The sequence below is a fragment of the Micromys minutus genome (assembly GCF_963924665.1).
Source record: "Micromys minutus genome assembly, chromosome: X".
Taxonomy (NCBI): domain Eukaryota; kingdom Metazoa; phylum Chordata; class Mammalia; order Rodentia; family Muridae; genus Micromys; species Micromys minutus.
Window position 1 is genome coordinate 109,222,304 of NC_137970.1, and position 10,746 is coordinate 109,233,049.

A 10,746-nucleotide genomic window follows, 5' to 3' on the forward strand; every position below is an offset into this window, starting at 1 on the left:
GGTCTCAACTCCCCAATAAAGAGACATAGACTATCAGACTGGATACATAAACAAAATCCAGCCTTTTGCTGCATACAGGAAACTCATCTCAGAGACAGAGACAGACACTATCTCAGAGTAAAAGGGTGGGAAAAAAACTTCCAAGCAAACAGCTCCAAGAAGCAAGCTGGAGTGGCTATTCTAATATTGAATAAAGTAAATTTCCAACCAAAAGTTATCAAAAAAGATAAAGAAGGACACTTTTTACTCATTACCGGGGAAATCTGTCAGGAGGAACTCTCAATCATTAACATATATGCTCCAAATAAAAAATCACCCATATTCATAAAAGAAACTCTACTAAAGCTCAAAAAATACATTTTACCCCACACAATAATAGTGGGAGACTTTAATACCCCACTCTCACCAATGGACAGATCAGGGAAACAGAAACTGAACAAGGACACTGCAAAACTAGCAGAGACTTTGAACCAACTAGAATTAATAGATATATACAGAACATACTATCCTAAAGTAAAAGAATACACCTTCTTCTCACCACCCCATGGCACCTTCTCGAAAATTGACCACATAATTGGACACAGAACGAGCCTTCATCGATATAAGAAGATTGAATTACTCCCATGCATCCTCTCAGATCACCATGGTCTACGGCTGGTCTTTAACAACAACAAAGACAACAAAATGCCCACATACACATGGAAACTAAACAACGCTCTGTTAAAGGATAGCAGGGTCAAAGAAGAAATAAAGAAAAAAATTAAGGACTTTCTAGAATTCAACGAAAATGATATCACAACATACCCAAACCTATGGGATGCAATGAAAGCAGTATTGAGAGAAAAACTCATAGCCCTAAGTGCTTCCAAGAAGAAACTGGAGAGAGCTCACATCAACAACCTGACAGCACAGCTAAAAGCCCTAGAACAAAAGGAAGCAGATATACCCAAAAAGAGTAGACGGCAATAAATAATCAAAATTAGTGCAGAAATAGACCAAATAGAAACAAAAAAAACCATTGAAATAATCAACAAAACAAAGAGTTGGTTCTTTGATAAAATCAACAAGATTGATAAACCCCTAGCCAGACTAACTAAAGGGCAAAGATAGAGTATCCAAATTAACAAAATCAGAAAGGAAAGTGGTGACATAACAACTGAAACTAAGGAAATTCAAGAAATCATCAGATCCTACTACAAAAACTTATACTCCACAAAATTGGAAAATCTGGAGGAAATGGACGAATTCCTAGACAGATACAAGGTCCCAAAGTTTAACCAGGACCAAGTAAACCATCTAAATAACCCTATAACACCTAAAGAAATAGAAGAAGTCATCAAAAGCCTCCAAACCAAAAAAAGCCCAAGTCCAGACGGGTTCAGTGCAGAATTTTATCAGACATTTATTGGAGATATAACACCAATATTTGCCAAACTATTCCAAAAGATAGAATCAGATGGAATATTACCCAACTCATTTTTTGAGGCTACAAAAACCCTCGTACCTAAGCCACACAAAGACCCTACAAGAAAAGAGAACTTCAGACCAATCTCACTTATGAACATTGATGCAAAAATACACAACAAAATCCTTGCAAACCGAATCCAAGAACACATCAAAACCATCATTCATCATGACCAAGTATGCTTCATACCTGGGATGCAGGGATGGTTTAACATAAGGAAATCCATCAATGTAATCCTCCATATAAAAAAACTTAAAGACCAAAATCACATGGTCATCTCACTAGACGCTGAGAAAGCATTCGACAAAATCCAACACTCCTTCATGTTAAAAGTCCTGGAAAGACAGGAATCCAAGGCCCATATTTAAACATAATAAAAGCAATATACAGCAAACCAACAGCCAATATTAAATTTAATGGTGAGAAACTTGAAGCAATCTCTCTAAAATCAGGGACTAGACAAGGCTGCCCACTCTCTCCCTACCTATTCAACATAGTACTGTAAGTCCTGGCTGGAGCAATTAGAAAGCAAAAGGAGATCAAGGGGATACAAATCGGAAAGGAAGAGATAAAAACATCACTCTTTGCTGATGACATGATAGTGTATTGAGTGACCCCAAAAATTCCACCAGAGAATTCCTAAAGCTGATAAACAAGTTCAGCAAAGTGGCCGCATACAAAATTAACTCAAACAAATCAGTAGCCTAACTATACTCAAAGGACAATCATGTGGAGAAAGAAATTAGTGAAAAGGTACCCTTCACAATCGTTACAAAAACTATGAAATACCTTGGTGTGACTCTAACTAAGGAAGTGAAGGACCTGTATGACAAGAACTTCAAACCTCTAAAGAAAGAAATTGAGGAGGATCTCAGAAAATGGAAAGATCTCCCATGCTCATGGATTGGAAAGATCAACATCTTAAAAATGGCCATCCTACCAAAAGCAGTCTACAGATTCAATGCAATCCCCATCAAAATTCCAACCCAGTTCTTCATGGAATTGGAAAGAACAATGTGCAATTTCATATGGAATAAGAAAAGACCTAGAATAGCGAAATCCATCCTCAACAACAAAAAAAAATCTGCGGGAATCACTATCCCTGACCTCAAGCTATATTACAAGGCAATTGTGCTGAAAACTGCATGGTACTGGTATAGAAATAGGCAAGTGGATCAATGGAATAGAATAGAAGATCCAGAAATGAGCCCTCATGTATATGGTCACCTGATTTTTGACAAAGGAGCAGTAAACATTCAATGGAAAAAAGACAGCCTATTCAACAAATGTTGCTGGTCCAACTGGCACTCAACATGCAAAAGAATGAAAATAGACCTGTTCTTATCTCCTATTACAAAGCTCAAGTGTAAGTGGATTAAAGATCTCCACATTAAACCAGTTACACTGGAACTATTAGATGAGAAAGTAGGGAAAACCTTAGAACACATAGGCACAGGAGAAAATTTCCTGAACAAAGCACCAATGGCTCAAGCTCTAAGGTCAAAGATTAACAAATGGGACTTAATGAGATTGCAAAGTTTCTGTAAGGCTAAAGACATAGTCAAGAAAACCAAACGGCAACCACCAGAATGGGAAAAGATCTTTACCAACACCACATCAGATAGAGGCCTAATATCCAAGGTGTACAAGGAACTCAAAAAGCTAGACAGCAGAGAATCAAATAACCCTATTAAAAAATGGGGTACAGAGCTAAACAAATCATTTTCAGTTGAGGAACACTGAATAGCCGAGAAACATCTGAGGAAGTGCTCGACATCCTTAGCCATCAGGGAAATGCAAATCAAAACAACCCTAAGATTCCACCTCACACCAGTCAGATTGGCCAAGATCCAAAACTCAGATGACAGCAGATGCTGGCGAGGCTTAGGAAAAAGAGGAACACTTCTCCACTGTTGGTGGGGTTGCAAGCTAATACAACCACTCTGGAAATCTGTCTGGCGATACCTCAGAAAATTGGATATAGTACTACCTGAAGACCCAGCTATTCCACTTCTGGGCATATACCCTAGAGACACTTTAATACACAACAAAGATATATGCACCACAATGTTCATAGCGGCTCTATTTATAATAGCCAGAAGCTGGAAGGAACCCAGATGTCCTTCAGAAGACGAATGGATAAAAAAATTGTGGTACATATACCCAATGGAATACTACTCAGCCACCAGAAACAATGACTTAACCAAATTCTTAAGAAAATGGCTGCATCTAGAGAAGATCATCCTGAGTGAGATAACCCAGTCACAAAAGAACAGACATAATATGGAATCACTGATAGTGGGATGCTAACCCCAGAGGCTTGCACTCCCCCAGAAACAACTCACAGACTGTATGAAGTCCAAGAAATAAAGAAAACAAAAAATATACATATATTCACAAAACAAGAAGACTTTGACTATTTCCATGTTGTGCTTTGATTTGCATGTACTTTACGCTTATTGCAACTAGTAGGTTTTCAATGCATAGTGTCAAGCCCTTGAAAAAAGTCAATTACTGACTAAAAAACATATTCACATGGTTTTATGTAAAATTTATTTTAATGTCTGAAAAAACAGTACTGACAAAAATGTATAATTTTAAGCAAAAAATGTTTAAAATCTTTACATTTATCTTTGTTTTGCAAAATAAAGTCGTTTAAATAAAAAGGAAAAGTTCCATTTAACCTATTTATACAAACCAATACATTAGTATGGTGCTTTGACTTTCTTTTGGCAGTCATCCTACTAAACAGAATGTAACTGTAAATACATTTAAATTGCAATGGAAAGGCTTTCTTGACAATCCAGGGAAAAGGGGATCTTGCTTTTAATGTGATTACTCCTATGTGAACCAACTTCTGAGAATGTTTCAGGTCATGGTAGGGTGTTAATTTAATTATTGTAGTTTAATCATGGAACAAGAGAAATGAAGGGCACACAGGGAAAAATGGAAACAAGACTGTTTTCCTAATGAAGGAGGAGGAAAAAGAGTTGAGAAGGGGAAAAGAGGAACATAGATTATTGCATAGGGAAGATGAGACAAGAAGATAAGAGCTTCATGAGTGGGGTGAGAGAACACTGGCTGAAGAGAATGAGAAAAGAGTAGATTAGAAGAAGGAGCAAACATGCAGGAAGAAGAAAGGTGAGAGAATAAAAGCAGATGGAGGGTGTCTGAGTTCAAAGGAGGGAAGACAAGGAAGCAAAAAGAAAGTGGAAAAAGGAGGAGCAAAGAAAGAGGTGAGAAGGGGTAGACTGAATGAAAAAAATTAAATAGGAGGTAATGAAGAGATGATAGATAAGTTTAAAAGACAGAAGAAGAGAAAAGAGATGAAGAGGAAATAGGAAAAAGTGAAATGATGTAAATTGAAAAGTAAAAGAAAAGAAGATGCAGATGATTTGGGAAATATAGAACTATAGGAAGTAGGGAAGAAGAGGGAGACATCAATATGAGTGAAGAAAAATGTAGGAAACGGGAAAGTAAAGAGGAAAAAAGGTTTAAGTAAGATGTGGAAATAAAAGAAAGGAGAATGAAGAGGAAATTGGAAAGAAAGTGAGGCTGAGGGAAGAGGATAAAAAAGCACAGTGAAAAGAGAAAATTAGCAGGAAAAACTGAGGAGGAAAATGAAGGAAATGTGAATGTGGTCAGAGGAAAAGAGAGGATACAAGGTAATGTGATGGTGAAGGAGAGGAGGGAAGAGAAATGTCAGATGTTCGAGGAAAGGCAAGATGGATTAAGGATGAGATAGAAAGAAGGAAGTGGAGAAAGGTAGATAGAGACAGAGTTGAAACAGGAGAGAAGACTTCTTTGCAGGGGTGCTGTAAGAGGAGAGAAAGTGGTAGATGGGGTAGAAGGTAAAAAGTGAATAGAAAGCATAGATTAATAAAGGAGAGATATAGGTGAATAGGAGAAAGGAAGTAGAGCACCATGTGTGATGGAGGAAGAGGAAAAGGATGAGAGAAGATTGGGAAACATTGTAAGAAAATAATAGAAGGAGGGTAAATGTAGCATGAAAAGAGAAGGGGGTCTTTAAAATGTCAGAGGAGGAAGGTCGCATGAGTATAGAATTGTGTAGAGGGGGATAAGTGGGAAGTTTAAGGAGGACAAGTGGGAAGTTTAAGGAGGACAAAAATAACAGGAGAAAAGTGGAATGAGGAAAGAGGAGACCTGACAGAAGGTTTGATGGTATGCATTGAAATCTCACTATTTACAATGGTCATAAAGTACATGTTAAACAAAACGTAATATGACAATAATCAAAGGTTCTTTGGTGTGTAAAGATTAAGCATAATGATTTTCAAAAACCAAAATTTGCCATATATTTTAATGTATTGTAAGCTCTTGATTTATGAGTCATTAAATTTCTAGTTTCTGGCTTTTTTTTTTTCAAGAAGGACTGTGGCTTCTATTTTATCCTTTCTTTTTTCTTTTTATTTTTTTTTCTTTTTTTGAGCTTCATATGGTCTGTGAGTTGTTTCTTGATTATTGATAGATTAATGGATCTAATAACCAAATATCAGTGACTGAATATTACATCTGTTGTTTTGTGAGTCGAATAACACACTCAGGATGATATTCTCTAGATACATCCATTTTCCCAGGAATTTTGTAATATTGTTGTTTATAGTAGCTGTGTAGTATTCCATTATAAATATACTAATATTTTTATATCCATTCATTAACGGAAGGACATGTGGGTTCTTTCAGCTTCTGGCTATTATAAATAAGGCTGCTATGAACACTGTGGTGCATGTGTTTTTATATTATGTTAAATCATCTTTGGGGTACAAACAGGAGTAGAATAGCTGGGTATTCAGGTAGTTCTGTGTACAATTTTTGGAGGGTCCAGGAGATTGATTTCCACGGTGCTTGTACCAGCTTACATACCCTCCAACATTGGAGGAGTGTTACTCTTTCTCAGCATACTTGTCGGTATCTGCTCTCATCTTAGTGTTTTTCTTTTAATTGAACTATTATAATTTAAAAAAACAAAGATAAATATACAGATTTTAACAATTTTTGCATAAAAGTGTACAAATACATTTTTGTCAGTACTTGATTTTTTGAAAGATTTGATTGTATGCATTAAAAACTTACCAGTTACAACGAGAATAAAGAGCACGTGAAATAGGATGTAACCTGAAAATAATCAACGTTTTCTTAGTGTGTAATGATTAAACATAATAGTTTTTCATTTCCTGTTTTTTGGCCTTTGTATTCCCTTGAACTTAATATAGTCTGTCAGTTGTTTTTGGGGTTTGCAGAGCTTTCAGGAGTTAGTATCAAATTATTATTGAGTTCATCTTATGTTTATTGTTTTGTTATTGGTTTATCTTACTCAGGATAATATTCTCTATATGCATCCTTTTTCTTAAAATTTCATAATTTCATTTTTGTGATAGCTGAGTAATACTCCATTGTGTAAATATACTGGAATATTTTTATCTATTCATCTACTGAAAGACATCTGGGTTCTTTCTAGATTCAATGTATTATACATAGGGCTGCTATTAACATTTTGGTGCATTTGTCTTTGTTGTATGTTGGAGTTTCTCTAGGGCATATGCCTAGAAGTGGAATAGCTGGGTCTTCAGGTAGTACTATGTCCAATTTTCTGATGAATTGCCAGACTGATTTCTAGAATTTTTGTACCAGTTACAACCCCACCAACAGTGGAGACGTGTTCCTCTTTCTTCACATCCTTGCCAGCATCTGTTGTCATCTGAATTTTTGATCTTAGCCATTCTGGATGGTTTAAGGTAGAATCACAGACTAGTTTTGATTTGCATTTTCCTGATGGCTAATGATGTTGAGCACTTCCTTAGCTGCTTCTCAGTCATTAAATATTCCTCAATTGAGAATTTATTCTTTAGCTCTGTACCCCATTTTTAAATAAGGTTGTTTGATTCTCTGTTATCTAACTTCTTGAGTTATTTGTAAACCTTGGATATTAGGCCTCTGTCAAATATGGGGTTGGTTAAGATTATTTTCCAATCTGTGGGCTGCTGTTTTGTTTTCTTGACAGTGGCTTTAGCCTTATAGAAACTTTGCAATCTCATTAAGTCCCATTTGTTGATATTTGGCCTTAGAGTAAGAGCCATTGCTGTTCTGTTCAGGAAATTTTCTCCTGTGCCTATGTGTTCTAAGATTGCCCCTAGTTTATTTTCTAATAATTTCAGTGTACCTGGTTTAATGTGAAGATCTTTGACACACTTCTACTTGAGCTTTGTACAAGGAGATAAGAAAAGGTCTATTTTCATTCTTCTTCATGCTGAGTGCCTGTTAGACCACCGCAATTTGTTGAACAGTCTCTCCTTTTGCCATCGAATGTTTACACATCCTTTGTCAAAAATCAAGAACCCTGTATGAGAGGGTTCATTTCTGGATTTTCTATTTCATTGATACACATGTCTATTTCTGAACAAGTACCATGCAGCATTTAGCACAATTGACTTGTAATATATCTTGAATTCAGGGATAGTGATTCCCGCAAATGTTTCCTTGTTGTTGAGAAAGGATTTTGCTATTCTAGGTCTTCTGTTATTACAGATGAAATTGCACAGTGCTCTTTCCAACTCCATGAAGAGTTATGTTTGAATTTTGATGGGTATTGCATTGAATCTGTAGATTGCTTTTGTTAAGATGGCCAATTTTTAAATATTTATCCTTCCAATCAATGAGCAAGTTATATCTTTCCATTTTCTTAGATCTTCCTCAATTTCTTTCTTTAGAGATTTGAAGTTCTTGTTATACATGTCCTTCACTTGCTTAGTTAGAGTCACACCAAGGTTTTTCATATTGTTTGTCATTATTGTGAAAGGTATCTTTTCCCTAATTTCTTTCTCTGATGTTTGTCCTTTGAGGTATTCAAGGTAACACTGCTCCAGGCCTGTGCCCCAGGTTCTTTCCTAGACAGTATGGAAAAGGACCAAGTTGTCTGGTCTTCAATGAAAGCCATTCTGAGCAGATCCTGATTCTCAATAATAATATTTATTTTAATTTGTGTACAGTAAAATAAAAGCATATCAAGTACCTTGAGGTGTGTAATAACATAAGGAAGCAAAACAGGAATAGTTTAATATGTTAGATGAGTGATACAGTAAAGGATAGAGGACACGTTTGCAGTATGTTAATACGAAGGATATTGTGAGCAGTGCTTTACAAAGTATAGTCCTTTTCACATTGAAGAAAAAGTGACAGCACCCATACTATGTAGAGGAAGGCTTACCATGTTCCTCAATTGTTGTTGCTTTTTCCTACTAATATGTTTCAAGTATACAACTTTGCTATTGTTTCCTGTTCATAATTAAACTTTTCTTCATCTGGTTTTATTCCTCCTGAGGATAATTACATTGGTACAATATTCCCTTTAGTAATAATATATGGATTTACAAATATGAAAGTCAAAAAGATCAAATATGACTGTTTTATATCAATCAAAGCATTAATATGATGTGATTTCCTTGTTTTGGCAGTCATCCTAGTAAATTGAATGTAACTGTAAATACACTGGGAATGCAAAGGAAAGGCTCTCTTGAAAAATCCAGGGAAAATGAAGTTCTTTTGGGAATGTGATTCTTCCTGTTTATACCAACCTCTGAACAAATAAAATGTCATGGTAGGGTGGTAACATAATTAGCATAGGTTGCCCAAGGAAAAAGGAAAATGAAGATAATACAGACCAACAAGGAAGCAATACTATTGTCTTAAAGGAAGAAGAGGAATGAGAGTTGTGGAGGTAAGAATAGGAAAATGAAGTAGTGCATAGAAAAGATGAAACAAGAAGTTATGGGCTTCCTGAGTGGGGTGATTGCAATTAGTCTTAAGAGAATAGGGAAAGTGTAGACAATGCAGCAGGGGCGTATAGGAGGGAGATGAGATAAGGGTAGAATGGAGGAAAGGGAAAAGTGGGAAAGACCAAAATAAAATGGAATTTGAAAGCGAAAGAAAGTGAATATAAGGTAATATGAGAAAGGGTGAAAAGGGAAGAAAAGGTGAAATGGAGAAGAAGGAGTTAGGAAAAGGGCAGAAGAGAAAATGGTTGAAAGAGAAAAGGAATTAGATGGAAGGTGAATGTGAACAAAGGAAGTTGATGGAGAAAAAAATGAAGTGAAAATGAGACTATGGCAAAAAGCAGGGAACAGAAACAGATCTGTGAGACAGCAGGAAGAAAATAAAGGGAGGAGAAAGGACTGAGGATGATTAAAGAATATGAAAAGTGATCAAATGATGAGGAAGGAAGAAGAGCAAACAGGCAGGAAGAAGAAAGATGAGAGAAAGAAAGCAGATGGAGGTTGTCTGAGGTGGAAGGAGGGAAGAAGAAGAAGCTGAAAGAATGGGAAGAAATGAGAGGAAAGAGAAGAAAACAAGGAGGTGTGAAGGGGGGAGGACTGAAAATGTGAGATATTGGAAGAGGAGGAAAGAGGACATTTGGCAAGTGCAGAGATTAAAGATAAGAGTAAAATACAAAGGATGAGAAAGGAAAAAATCTAGAAAGATTAAAAAAAGGAAGATTTGAAAAGAGGTGATGTAAGAGAAGAAATTTTTGTAGGTAAAATCTAAAAGAATGGCAAACAGGCAAAGAGAAAACAGGAGTGAAGAAAAACAGATAAAAATCTACAAGAAAGGAATATTAGAAAGAAGGAGTGGAAAAATAGAAGCAGAAAAAGATTAGGGGGATAAAAATGAAGATAATAAGATGGAGAAGATGTGGGAAGTATAGAACTGTAGGAAGTAGGGATTAAGAGGGGTATATCAAGATGAGTGAAGTGAAATGTATGGAATCAGGAAGTTAAATAAAAAGTCTTAAGAACTAGAAAATGAATGGAGGTGGAGGAATAGGAAATTGGAGAGAAAGTGTGGCAGAGGGAACACAAGATTAGAGCACAGTCGACAAAGAAAAGGAATGAAAACTTTAGGGAAAATTGACTAAGAAATTGAAAGAAATTTGAATGTGGAGAGGAGAAAAGAGAGGATGAGAGGGAAGGTGAGGGGTTAAGAAAAGAAGTGAAGAGGGATGTCAGAGGATTGGTTAGATGGAAAATAAAAGGGTGTGAGAAGGAAAGCAGGAAGTAGAGAAGCATGGGAAGAGACTGGGAGTTGAAACAAGTGAGAAGAATTAATTGGAGGGGAGATGCACTAGGAGTGAAAGGGGTAGATGCAGTAGAAGAAGAAAAATTGAATAGAAAAAAATAGATTATATAAGGAGATACAGGTGAAAAGGAGGGAAGAAGTAGAGAAAAGTGTGATATTGGAAGAGGACAAAGGGTAAGAGGTGTTTGTAG